We start from the raw sequence: 15,243 nt of genomic DNA on the forward strand, positions 1-15,243 counted from the left end.
TGCAGGGTCCTGTGTCCCCAAACAGCAAGAGCACTGTGTTTCCCCAAGGGAAATTCCAGGAGCATCAGAAACCCAAAGCCAGGAATTTGCCCCGGGGGTTAAGAGGGTGTTCAAACTTTGACAGCCCAGAGACTTTGAAGACTAGCACTCTATCCTGAGATACCTTAAGAAAATCAGAATTGACCAAACAAAAATAAATTACTCCATGTGACAGCAAGAAACATTTTGGAAAATTAAAAGATGGAAAAATAGGAAAAAAATGAAATGATTTGATAGCAAAACAACTGATTTGGAAAATAGATCAAGGAGAAATAATTTAGGAATCACCAGATTGCCTGAAAACCATGTTAAAAATCCTGGAGACTGTTTCAAAAAATCATAAGTTAAAACTACCCAAATCCATTAAATCAAAGTGAAAATAGAAATTATTCATATCCTGAAAGACAACACAAATTAAAAAAAAATCATTGGAATGTCATAGCCAAAATCCAAATTTACCTTTCCTACCTTAATCTTTCTGCTGACCTTCAGATTTGCAATTCAAGCTGCCTTTCAGACATCTCAAACTACTAAGATGTCTAGTAGACATCTTAAATACAAATAGTTCCCAAATAGATATATCCAAATAGTTAAATCCAAATGGCTTCCTTTGAGTTCCAACTAAAATCTCATATTTTATAGGAAACCCTTCTCAACTCCTCAGTTCTGCTGACTTTAATTATTATCCTTATATCTTGTACATAGCTTGCTTTGCATATATTTCTTTGCATTCTGTCTCCCCCATTAGATTGTAAGATCCTCCAGGGTAGGGACTGTCTTTTGCCTTTTTTTTTAAATCCTCAGCAGCTAGTACAGTGCCTGAAACATGATAGGCCTTAATAAATGTTTATTAATTGATATAAAAAAAAACTATAGCATCTATAAATGAGCTCAAGTACCCATGAACCACCAAAGATCACCAAATCCTGGTAGCTTCTACTACAAAAGATATTAGCCCACTAAATCCAAAGAGGTGTTAGAATACATTTCCAAAAGTTTATAACCAAGAATAACTTATCCTGCAATGTTAGGTATAATCTTGAGGGGGTGGAGGTGAGGAATAGACTTTTATAATAGGGGAATTTCAAATATTTCTCATTAAAAGATCAGAGTTCATTAGGGACTTTGAAATGCAAACACTGGAATTAAGAGGTAAACCTAGAAAGATATTTATTTGAGCAAATAAAAGGGGTTATATAGTGCTGAAATCCTAATAGAATCCCTTCCCAACTTAAATACCTTCAAAGGGTACTGAGGAAGTTAAATATAAGAAAAAAATAGGAGACATCAGGGAGGATTGACTTTCTTTGGGGGCTTTTGAGAGGGAAAAGGAAAAAAAAGACAAAAGGAATAGCCTGGTATCAAAACGAGAAAGAAGAAAATGGAACTTACTATTCCTCATAATTGGAATGCATGGGGAGAATATAAAAGCATGGAAGAGGGAGTAGAGAAAGCAGGCATCAAATGAATTTTATTTTTACCTCAAATGGATAAAAAGAAATTTGAACTCACACAGTTTTATGTATCAAAAACCATCAGACTAAAAGGGAAAACAAATAGCAAAATGGGGAAACAGGTTTAAGAGACAGGATAATACTTAGGGGAGAAGTAGTGAAGAGTAGTGAAGAGGTAGTGAAAAGGGAAAGGAGAGAAGATAGGGGGAGAAAAGGAAAGAAGAGAAAAGAACATGTGATAGAAACAGGATTTACCAGGATTCTCTCCTTCTATACTTGAACTAGATTTTCCCTGAAAAAGATACCAAAACAGGATTTCATTTATTTAGTGGTTGAGCAAGACTCAAACTATGCTTCCATTGATGAGTTTCCTTCTGGTTGTATTGGCATGGGTTTCTGGTCACTAAAGGTCAAAATAAGTCATACCTACATAGAATCAGCACTGTGCAAACTCTAAGGACATCCTGGGTAACCAGAGACAGGTTACAGCACACCTTGCTCTCCTAATGAGATTTATTTCCTTATAGAACTCATGCTATTATAGCCTTGTTGGATATTCTTTGTATGTTAGGGGTAATCAAATTTCTTGTTGTTAACTAAAGATTGAAAGATTCACAACAATCTCATGATAGTGCAATTTTTTGTTTTTATTAGGACCTGTGAATTTATGCAAACTCTCAGTATGGAAATTCCTTCACCTGATGAAGATCAATTAATAGTCTTAGTTTGTTACCTGGGGTGCTGAGAGTTTAAGTGACTTGCCTAAGATCATTCAGTTAAAATTAAAGGCAGGGCTTAGACTCAAGTCTTCCTGACTCCCAGGTCAGTTATCTAATCCATCATACTTGATGCTGACCATTTGCAAGTATTATTGTCATCACTTTTCAGATGATGAAACTAATATTTCAAAATTAAGTATTTGGTTTCTGATGATCATAGGATCATAACTATGTGTCTGAAAAGAACTTGAGGCCATCTATTCATTGAATCATAGATTTATAGACAAGACACAGAAATTATTCATCCTAGCCTGCATAGTGTGACAGAGGCAGAATTTGGAATCAAGTCTTCTAGTTTCAAAGCCACATCCTATTTCAACCTCTTCATTAGATTGAAAACTCTAAGGAAGGACCAGCAGGTTAATTACAAAAACAATAGTATGGAAAGACCTACATGAAATTATGAAGAGTAAAATGAGCAGAGCCAACAGAAATGTTGCTGTTTGAAGAATAACTTTCATATCACCATCTCCAGGGAGAGACCTGATAAAAATACATAATTTTTGTATCCGCTTTTTGTGTTTAGTCAGATGATGCCTTCTCTGGAGCAGGGAGGGGAAGGAGAGAGGGTGATACCCAGGAACTTTAATGTAACTAAAAAGCAAATAAATAAAAATTTAAAAAATAATAAAAAAAAAACCCTCCTTCAGGGCAGGGACTGTCTTTTGCCTCTTTTTATTTCCTCAGTGCTTAACACATGTGCCTGGCATATAGTTAAATGCTTAATAAGATTTTTTGATTGATTTTTCAACTTCCAGAATGGAAAGACCAAGAAAGGTTTAGGTGGTCTTTTTAGGGTAATGAGGGACAGAACCCGGATTTCAATGCAGATCTCATGACTGGTCTTTTCACTCTAAATACACCGCTTTTAAGAATGCTGGAGCTAGCATTCAAGCCTCAATCTTTCTGCTTCAAGGTCCCAGATTCCCCTGGCATGGAACTCCACCAAGGGTCTCAACAATGCAAGAGGATCCCCTTCTCTAAATCAGCCCAACCTCACCTGTAGTATCAGAGTCCTTAATTGGCTTCAAGCATTACAGAGAAAGTTTTGCTGTAGTAGGCAGAATTTTAAAAGAAGGTTTTTTTCCTAGTGGTATCCTTGGAGACTGGGAAAGCTATGATTTACTTATGGAAGGGATTATTTGAATGTATAGAATTCAGAGCAAGATTCTGATGAAGGACAAAAATTGGTTATTGCTTTGTGCCAAGAGGCAAAGGAGTAGTGAGAAATACGGTTTGGCAATGTAGAGTTTCTCTGATGAAGAGCCTTTTGGAAAACCTTGGGGTTAGACTTTTAATGAGAGAAGTTTTTAGGAAATTACCACAGCTTATTAAAGAAGATCTGTGTAGCTTGAGGAACAAATGAGATTGGACTTCAGCTGTTCTATCTAAAGAAATACAAGTGATGGTGATAAAATTCAAATAATTCCTCTAACTCTTCAAGCCTGTCCTTTTTCCTCCTGGGTAGCTTTAAAGAAATTGGCAAAGAAGAATTCATGTGGAATAGATAGAAAAGAACTTGGGGTCAGAGCCTCCATGAAAATCATGGATTGGTGCAGCATTTGGGGAAATGAATGGATCACATCGTAAGTCAGAAAAATTAATGTCTTCAGAAGTGATTTAGAGTTGAGAGAGTGGGCAACAGATGAACTAATAAAATGTGTCAAATATGAAATGATTAGGTGACTGTGGCATAGAATAAAGTGCTCTGCAGAAGGAAACTAAATCTCAACAAGACAAATGAAGTTTTATGTTATAAATGCAAGTAACATTTATGCTATTAAGTTTCCTTTGAAATGAATAGGAATGAAATTATTAAACCCAAGTCCAAAATACCCAACATCCCAATAGCCAAAATCCTTACTGGCTTTATGAGATGTTTGCATACTATAGCCCAGGAGTGAAAAGGATATGTGTCAAGGACTCTAGTCCCAAGTTGTATAAGAGCTACATCCACATGTGGCCTTGGTAATATTTTTGTCACTAATATGATCACTACTTTAAGCATCCAAATTGTAGAAGACAGAGTACTTGTAGGCTGATTACCTCTTAGAATCAGAATCAGAAAGGAAAGTGCCCTTTTCGAATTATCTATTACTTTTCAAAGTCCCTCTCTGGACCTGGAGTCAGGAAGAATTGAGTTCAAATCTAGCCTGAGACATGTTAACAAGAATTTTCAGGGTCCTTACTAGTTCCTGCCCAAATAATAACCCAGTCTAGCATAGAGATAGACAAGTAAAATGTAATTTATTTATTCACTCAAGAGTATGACATATACCATCAGAAGTTGATGAATATATGTGTCTGATAACTCATTTCAAGACACACACACACATATATATATATATATATATGTATGTACATTTATGGACACATATATGTATGTGTTTATGCATGTCTATACAAGTGTTTGTTAAAGATGTTGCTTGAGCCAGAGAGACTAACAAAAGAAAAGAAGGAATTTTTAAAAAGCAGTTTGGTTAGAGCCAATACTGGACAGAGATAGTGAAAGGTACTCATTATAACAAAAAGAGGATATTTAAATTGTTACAAAGGAAAGAGTGGGTCATTCTTAGCATAATTATTTATAGTAAAAACTGTACCTTTTTATCTGTAAGTCAATTTCCTTCTGTATCCTATTAGATATGATAATGAGAAGACGACAACATCCTTGAATTACTGAGGTCCTCTTTGTAAAATAATTAGAGAAAAGGGGGTATTAAAAGAGATATATTTTGTTTTGAGATGTCACATAGCCAAAACCAACCAATGAAAAAATCAAAACAAAACAGCAAAACAGCAAATACAGAACAAAATGGAGCTGTTTATATCTCTTAACAGATCTCTTTTAGCTCTTAAAAAAAGAAAACATTTCAACAGATACTTATCAGTTGTGTTTACCCTGGGCAATCACTTAACTTTTGTTTGCCTTAGGTTCCTCATCTGTGGAAATGAGGATAATAATAGCACCTACTTCTCAGGATTATCATAATGATCAAATGACTTCATAATTGAAAAGTACATGGCAAATAGTAAGCATTTAATAAATGCTATTTCCCCCTCCCTCCCTCCATCCCTCCCTTCCTTCCTTCCTCCCTTCCTTCCTTCCTTCCTTCCTTCCTTCCTTCCTTCCTTCCTTCCTTCCTTCCTTCCTTCCCTCTCTCCCTCCCTCCTTTCTTCCTTTCCTTCCTTCTTTCCTTCTATCCTTCCTTCTTCCCTTCCTTCCTTCCTACCTTGCTACCTTTCTTCCTCCATCTCTCTTCTAACTATTTTGCTTTTTGCCTTTTCTATGACCTTTCTCCACTCATTCACTTTCTATCTTAAAAATACATGCCTGCCCCACAATTCTTAATATACAGTCACTTGACAGTTCATTTGTTTGCTTTTCTTACTAAGCACAGCAGTCTTCAAAACATTACAACTATTTTCTAAGAAATTTGTACTATGCTAGAGAAGACAGAAAATCATCAAATTTTGAGCCCACTGTCACCCATTACTGTATCTAAGAGAAGGAATAGATAGTGAGGTAATAGTATGGGCTTGGCACAGACATAGTCCCCACAGTCCCTGTGTTTGCTCTAATTTTCCCAGGACAAGGAAAAGATGGTGGAAATTTGGAAATGATAAAAGAAGCACTCTCCTCCAGGCCCACAGAGACTATAATCACTCATGCTCCATCTTTTGTATTTCTCCTATTGCTATTCACTCCTACAGATCAAACTCATTAAGTAGCCACTCTCTTTCCTGAGGAAGATTGAAGAAAACTTCAATCTTATACATCTATAATAAGTCAAGAGAGCAAGCCAAAATAGCTGATATAGAATTCTTGAACTTCTTTTGTTTTCAGCTTGGTCTCTCTTCTCTTAAAGTAGACTTAAAATTCCTTTGGAACAAAAGCTGTTGGTTCTTGATTGTTTTTAATTCTTCAACACTTGAAAAGCATCTTGATGTATTGCTTAATCAGCTTTAGAGTTGGGAAGAATGGGATTTTGATGCATTCTCTCTGTGTGACTCTGGCCAAGTCTCTCAAGTAGCCAAATGCTCCCTGGCAAACTTCTATGAGCTTGCTGCAGAGCAGGTGTAGATCTGAATTGATATACTGTTATATAGTAGCCTCATTGAGACTTCTCAATAGCAGGAAATCATAGGTTCTGTGGGAAAATGCAAACTACAAAACCTTCAACATCTAGAATAGAATTTTTCACATAGTAGACACTCATTTTTTCTACTCTCTATAGTAATCTCCACTTCTATTTCTTCATCTCTGAGGGAGAAAAGAAAACAAATAACTAGAGGAAAAAAAAACCAAAACTCTAATATATTTTGACAAGAAATTCCTAGAATTAAAACCAGTTTCTAAAAAATGACAAGCAAAATGATCACCAAAAACCTGGAAAAACTTATATGAAGTGATGCAAAGTGAAGCAAGCAGCACCAGAATTATACACAGTAACTATAGTGTATGACAATCAACTATGAATGACTTAACTATTATCAAAGTAAGGATCCACAATGACTGTGGATCTTATGAAACTTATGACAGAAAAGGATATCCATTATCATAGGAGAAACTGAAAGCATCTGAATGCAAAATGAAGCATATCATTCTTTACTTTATTTCCTCCATGAATTTTTTCTAGTGTAATGTTTCCTTTTTTATTTACCCCATGACAAACATGGAAATATGTATTATATGATAACATGTATAACCTATGTCATATTGCTTGCATTCTTGAGGAGGGGGAAGGGTGGGAGGCAGGAAGAGGACATGGACTGAAAAATGTCAGATAAAGATTATTGAAAATTGTATTGACATGTATCTGGAAAAATAAAAATAACAATTTTAAAAAATAATTTTCATTAGGCAAGGAGGAGACCAAGTTATCACTCTTTGCGGATGACATGATGGTCTACTTAAAGAATCCTAGAGATTCAACCAAAAAGCTAATTGAAATAATCAACAACTTTAGCAAAGTTGCAGGATACAAAATAAACCCACATAAATCATCAGCTTTTCTATATATCTCCAACACAGCTCAGCAGCAAGAACTAGAAAGAGAAATCCCATTCAAAATCACCTTAGACAAAATAAAATACCTAGGAATCTACCTCCCAAGACAAACACAGGAACTATATGAACACAACTACAAAACACTCACCACACAACTAAAACTAGACTTGAACAAATGGAAAAACATTAACTGCTCATGGATAGGACGAGCCAATATAATAAAAATGACCATCCTACCCAAACTTATTTATCTATTTAGTGCCATACCCATTGAACTACCAAAATACTTCTTCACTGATTTAGAAAAAACCATAACAAAGTTCATTTGGAAGAACAAAAGATCAAGGATATCCAGGGAAATAATGAAAAAAAACACATATGATGGGGGCCTTGCAGTCCCAGACCTCAAACTATATTACAAAGCAGCAGTCATCAAAACAATTTGGTACTGGCTAAGAAACAGAAAGGAAGATCAGTGGAATAGACTGGGGGAAAGCGACCTCAGCAAGACAGTATACGATAAACCCAAAGATCCCAGCTTTTGGGACAAAAATCCACTATTCGATAAAAACTGCTGGGAAAATTGGAAGACAGTGTGGGAGAGACTAGGAATAGATCAACACCTCACACCCTACACCAAGATAAATTCAAAATGGGTGAGTGACTTAAACATAAAGAAGGAAACCATAAGTAAATTGGGTAAACACAGAATAGTATACATGTCAGACCTTTGGGAGGGGAAAGGCTTTAAAACCAAGCAAGATATAGAAAGAATCACAAAATGTAAAATAAATAATTTTGACTACATCAAACTAAAAAGCTTTTGTACAAACAAAACCAATATAACTAAAATCAGAAGGGAAACAACAAATTGGGAAAAAATCTTCATAGAAACCTCTGACAAAGGTTTAATTACTCATATTTATAATGAGCTAAATCAATTGTACAAAAAATCAAGCCATTCTCCAATTGATAAATGGGCAAGGGAAATGGATAGGCAGTTCTCAGATAAAGAAATCAAAACTATTAACAAGCACATGAAGAAGTGTTCTACATCTCTTATAATCAGAGAGATGCAAATCAAAACAACTCTGAGGTATCACCTCACACCTAGCAGATTGGCTAACATAACAGCAAAGGAAAGTAATGAATGCTGGAGGGGATGTGGCAAAATAGGGACACTAATTCATTGCTGGTGGAGCTGTGAACTGATCCAACCATTCTGGAGGGCAATTTGGAACTATGCCCAAAGGGTGCTAAAAGAATATCTACCCTTTGACCCAGCCATAGCACTGCTGGGTCTGTACCCCAAAGAGATAATGGACACAAAGACTTGTACAAAAATATTCATAGCTGCGCTCTTTGTGGTGGCCCAAAACTGGAAAATGAGGGGATGCCCATCAATTGGGGAATGGCTGAACAAACTGTGGTATATGTTGGTGATGGAATACTATTGTGCTAAAAGGAATAATAAAGTGGAGAAGTTCCATGGAGACTGGAACAACCTCCAGGAAGTGATGCAGAGCGAGAGGAGCAGAACCAGGAGAACATTGTACACAGAGACTAATACACTGTGGTATAATCGAACGTAATGGACTTCTCCATTAGTGGCGGTGTAATGTCCCTGAACAACTTACAGGGATCCAGGAGAAAAAAACACCATTCATAAGCAAAGGATAAACTATGGGAGTGGAAACACCGAGAAAAAGCAACTGCCTGAATACAGAGGTTGAGGGGACATGACAGAGGATAGACTCTAAATGAACACTCTAATGCAAATACTATCAACAAAGCAATGGGTTCAAATCAAGAAAACATCTAATGCCCAGTGGACTTACGCGTCGGCTATGGGGGTTGGGGGGGGGAGGAAAAGAAAATGATCTATGTCTTTAATGAATAATGCTTGGAAATGATCAAATAAAATATATTTAAAAAAAAAAAGAAAAAAAATAATTTTCATGTCAGCAGGGCTATTATACTTTTTTCATTTAATTTGCATACAGCTTACATATACTACCCAGATTTATACATTGTTCTGAATATTCACTAATGGTTCTAATTAATATTTTTAAAAGGATAAAAGAGGTGAAACCTATTGGATCAAAGGTTTTGCCCTAGGGGAAGATATTGCAGGAGTTGCTATTGTGGTCATAGGATGTGTTCATTAACTTTCATAAAAGATCAGACCATTCCTAGTCTTTCTCACAACTTCTGGCACCAAACTGTTAACTCATTTCTACAGATCTACTTTTACTGGAATAATCCTGATTATAAAGAAAAAGTGGACAGTCTTCTTTCAGTATGCCTCCAAGTTAGGAACCTTACAAAGACCAGAAAAGAATTAGGTATCATCTCAACCTATATACTTAACTATAGCTAGTACCTATAATTCCTCCCCCCCCCCCTTTTTCCATATTATTCATTTTTGCAATAGAGCAATCTTTTAAAACCAAAAGTTCCAATCATATATCCATATAAACAAATGATAAGTAATTTGTTTTTCTTCTACTCCCACAGTTCATTCTCTCAGTGTAGATAATATTCCTTCTTATAAGTCCCTTAGGATTGTTTTATAGAAGCACAGTCCATTACATTGGATTGTTCCACAATGTTTCACTTTCATGTACAATGTTCTCCTGGTTCTGCTCATTTCACTCTGCATCGGTTTCTGGATTTTCTTCCAATTCCCATGAAATTCCTCCAGTTCATCATTCCTTATAGCACAGTAGTATTCTTTCACCATCATAAACAACAGTTTGTCCAGCCATTCCCCAATCAAGGGACACCCCCTCATTTTCTAATTTTTTGCCACCACAAAAAGCGTGGCTATGAGTATTTTTTTGTACAAACATTTTTCATTATTATCTCTTTAGGGTACAAACCTAGTAGTGTTATTGCTGGATCAAAGAGTATGCATTCTTTTAAATCCCTTTGGGCAGTAACTATAATTTCTACTACTTCTAAAGATAGTTAGACTTGTTGTTCTAACTATAGGCAAAAATCTTTGAGTTCTATGGAACAAAAGTGAAATGTGAGGTAAATGTTCAGAAGATACCTTGTAAATTCAGTCAGAGAATGCCCACTTCTAAAATTTGCCCATGCTAATATTTTTTAAGAAAATAGAAAAGCAAAAATAATAAACAGTATATATCTAAAACCATCAGCTAATATCATCTGCAATGGGGATAAACTAGATGCATTCCCAATAAGATCAGGAGTAAAACAAGGATGCCCATTATCACCTCTACTATTTGACATTGTACTAGAGATACTAGCAGTAGCAATTAGAGAAGAAAAAGAAATTGAAGCATCAAAATAGGCAAGGAGGAGACCAAGTTATTGCTCTTTGCAGATGACATGATGGTCTACTTAAAGAATCCTAGAGATTCAACCAAAAAGCTAATTGAAATGATCAACAATTTTAGCAAAGTTGCAGGATACAAAATAAACCCGCATAAGTCATCAGCATTTCTATACATCTCCAACACAGCTCAGCAGCAAAAACTAGAAAGAGAAATCCCACTCAAAATCACCTTAGACAAAATAAAATACCTAGGAATCTATCTCCCGAGACAAACACAGGAACTATATGAACACACAACTAAAACTAGACTTGAGCAATTGGAAAAACATTAACTGCTCATGGGTAGGACGAGCCAATATAGTAAAAATGACCATCCTACCCAAACTTATATAGATAAGTTTATTTATTTATTATTTAGTGCCATACCCATGGAACTTCCAAAAAATTTCTTTACTGATTTAGAAAAAACCATAACAAAGTTCATTTGGAATAACAAAGGATCAAGGATATCCAGGGAAATAATGGAAAAAAAATACAAAGGAAGGGGGCCTTGCAGTCCCAGATCTCAAACTATATTACAAAGCAGCAGTCATCAAAACAATTTGGTACTGGCTAAAAAACAGAAAGGAGGATCAGTGGAATAGACTGGGGGCAAGTGACCTCAGCAAGACAATATATGATAAACCCAAATATCCCAGCTTTTGGGTCAAAAATCCACTATTCGATAAAAACTGCTGGGAAAATTGGAAGACAGTGTGGGAAAGATTAGGTTTGGATCGACACCTCACACCCTACACAAAATGGGTGAATGACTTGAACATAAAGAAGGAAACTATAAGTAAATTAGGCAAACACAGAATAATATACTTGTCAGACCTTTGGGAAGGAAAAGACTTTAAAACCAAGCAAGACATAGAAAGAGTCACAAAATGTAAAATAAGTAATTTAGACTACATCAAATTAAAAAGCTTTTGTACAAACAAAACCAATATAACTAAAATCAGAAGGAAAGCAACAAATTGGGAAGCAATCTTCATAAAAACCTCTGACAAAGGTTTAATTACTCAAATTTACAAAGAACTAAATTAATTGTACAAAAAATCAAGCCATTCTCCAATTGATAAATGGGCAAGGGACATGAACAGGCAGTTCTCAGCCAAAGAAATCAAAACTATTAATAAGCACATGAAAAAGTGCTCTACATCTCTTATAATCAGAGAGATGCAAATCAAAACAACTCTGAGGTATCACCTCACACCTAGCAGATTGGCTAACATGACAGCTATGGAAAGTAATGAATGCTAGAGGGGATGTGGAAAAGTAGGGACACTAATTCATTGCTGGTGGAGTTGTGAACTGATCCAGCCATTCTGGAGGGTAATTTGGAACTATGCACAAAGGGCGATAAAAGACTGTCTGCTCTTTGTTCCAGCCATAGCACTGCTGGGTTTGTACCCCAAAGAAATAATAGGGGAAAAGACTTGTACAAGAATATTCATAGCTGCACTCTTTGTGGTGGCCAAAAATTGGAAAACGAGGGGATGCTCTTCAATTGGGGAATGGCTGAACAAATTGTGGTATATGTTGGTGATGGAATACTATTGTGCTAAAAGGAATAATAAAGTGTAGGAATTCCATGGAGACTGGAACAACCTCTAGGAAGTGATGCAGAGTGAAAGGAGCAGAACCAGGAAAACATTGTACACAGAGACTGATACACTGTGGTACAATCGAAGGTAATGGACTTCTCCATTAGGGTCAATGCAATGTCCCAGAACAACTTGCAGGGATCTAAAAAACACTATCCACAAGCAGAGAATAAACTCTGGGAGTAAAAACACCGATGAAAAGCAACTGCTTGACTACAGGGGCTGAGGGGAAATGACTGAGGAGAGACTCTAAATGAACACTCTAGTGCAAATACCAACAACATGGAAATGGGTTCGAATCAAAAACACATGTGAAACCCAGTGGAATCACATATCGGCTGGGGGTGGGGGGGAGGAAATGATCTTTGTCTCTAATGAATAATGTTTGGAAATGATCAAATAAAAATTATTAAAAAAAAAAGAAAATAGAAAAGCTGAAAATTGGAAAGTAGAACAAAGACCATGGAAATAGAATCATCTTTGAACCTATAATGCGCCTCATTTTTGTCATTCCCAAGTTTATTGTAAAATTTCATTTCTGGCTAAACCAGCAGTTCTCAACCTGTGGGTCGCGACCCCAGGAGGGGTCGAATGACCAAAACACAGGGGTCACCTAAATCGGAAAATACATATTTCAGATGGCTTTAGCCACTGAGAAATTGTGTTACTTTACCACAAGATTTCAGAAAGAACAGGGACCCTGCTGCCCGCACATTGTAGTAATCTTAGTTACCTATCAGCATCCCTCCCCCTTTGAGGGGCGATGGATTTACCCTGTTGCTTGGAGACTGGACTCAAACAGAAACTCAGAGAGAGCACCTGGGCGCTGGCTCTGGAGGGGTTAAGAATGAGTCCTGGAGCGGATAATGGAGCAGAGTAACCCCAGGAAAGTGAAGCCTCAGCTCAAGCTGGAGGGAGACGACAAGAAGAAGAAGGCAGCATCTGCGGACCCCTGCCCCAGGCAGGACTTACCTCCTGCCCCAATGCTCAGGCCGCCTCCTGCTGAATTAATATTTCTTAACATATAATTAAATATTGTTTTTGTGATTAATCACTATGTTTAAATTATGTTTGATTTGTAGCAATGAGAATACATAATGCATATCAGATATTTACATTCTGAATCATAACTGAAGCAAAATTTAGGTTTTGAAGTAGCCACCAAAATAATTTTTTGGTTTGGGGTCACTGCAACATGAGGAACTGTATTGCAGGGTCACGGCATTAGAAAGGTTGAGAACCACTGGGCTAAACCCTTGTATAATGCAAACAAAGACACTGTCTTTTTCATTTTTATATCTCTCCCAGGAAATAAATCTACAAACAGCTAAAGTATATGAGCAACAGTTTTCAAAAGAATTGCACACTGTCAACAATCTTAAGAAAAAAGAAAGAAAGAGAAAAAGAAAGAGAGAGGCGGGGGGAACTAGATAAAGATCTGAGTAAAATTGATTTTATTATAAGAGCTATAGGTCACAAAAGCCAGGGTCTATAGATATACCCAGAATGATCTGAGATCCCAAGGCTTAGGTCCTACAGGCTTTATAAGCATTGGGGGTGATTCAATATTGTTCATACAGAGTGTTCTGAACAAGGGTGACAAATAAGGGTGACAAACAGGGCAAGATGATCAGAACAGGTGTTCGGAAAACATTATGAATAGGGCACCTCCCTCTTTTCCCTTTCCCTTTCTCTGGTGACTTGGTCATTAAACCTCAAGGCTGTCAAAATCTCCAGAATATGTGATGATACAAAGGAGTATAACAGGCATTCAGATTTGCATAGAATTTTAATATTATTCCTATTCCTATTATAGCTTATTTTTAATATCATACTATATCTATTTCTATCTACTCTTATTAACAATATATCCCATACACAATTATTCACATAACCAGATCTATCTCTTACTGTAAATCACCAGTGACAACTTATCAAACTATTATAGAGTAATCTTTATAAATCATTAAAAGCTATTAATTAAATTTATTCTTACATAATAAGAAAATTCACATTTAAAAAAATCTCAGATTCTACTTATTTGAAAAGATGGTGACAGAAATTATCATTATTCACATGTAAAACTCAGTGGAATTGCTTGTTTACTACAGGAGGGGGGTAGGAGGAGGTGTTGGGAAAGTGCATGATTCATATAACTATGGAAAAATATTCTTAATTAAATAAATAAATTTTTAAAAAAGAAATGATTATTATTTAGCTACAGAAAAATAAATAAATATTCATACTTTTGGTGGAACTATGAGTTGGTCCAATTTCTGGGAAATGATTTAAAATTATGCAAAGAAAGAGAGGAAGGAAGGGGACAGAGGAGAGAAGGAAGAGAGAATGGGAGAGAGGGAGGGAAAGAGAGAGAGAGAGAGATCTTTTTGCTAATCATTTACCTTAAGGAATTCAAAAACAAAATAACCAACACCTGTGCTAAAATATGTATAATAATATTTTTCATGAAAGAAAAAAAGGAAACACAATGGATGCCAATTAATGTGAGAATGACTGAAAAAATGGTGACATATCATTGTGCCATTAGAAATTATGAAAATGAATTCCTAAAAATATTATACTTGCATGAATTTATAGATTAAAATAAAGAAAATAATATTAAAAATGACTGATAAAATAAAGAAAAATAGCACTACAATGAAGCTAAATATGGTTTAATTTTAATAGGCACTCCTGGCACTGGAGAAACAATAAGGAAATAAGGAGTTTGGAAGCTGGGTGCCAAACATTTGACAAACATAGTTACTGTACCAGTTGGTTTTACTTAACTGTTTTCTTAATGAGGAAGGCTCACTAAGTGGGTAATGATTTGGGGAAGTCAATATATATTTGGTAATGACTGATGTCAAATAAATGCCATCAATAAAATATTAATTTAGTAAAAATCATCATCATTATTGACATGTGTACCAACCCACATAACTATATGACTCATATTAATCTGAATGAATTTAAATGAGCTCTTATCCTGCTTCATGAGTTATTT

This window comes from Monodelphis domestica, chromosome 2 (assembly GCF_027887165.1).
Source record: "Monodelphis domestica isolate mMonDom1 chromosome 2, mMonDom1.pri, whole genome shotgun sequence".
NCBI classification, from domain to species: domain Eukaryota; kingdom Metazoa; phylum Chordata; class Mammalia; order Didelphimorphia; family Didelphidae; genus Monodelphis; species Monodelphis domestica.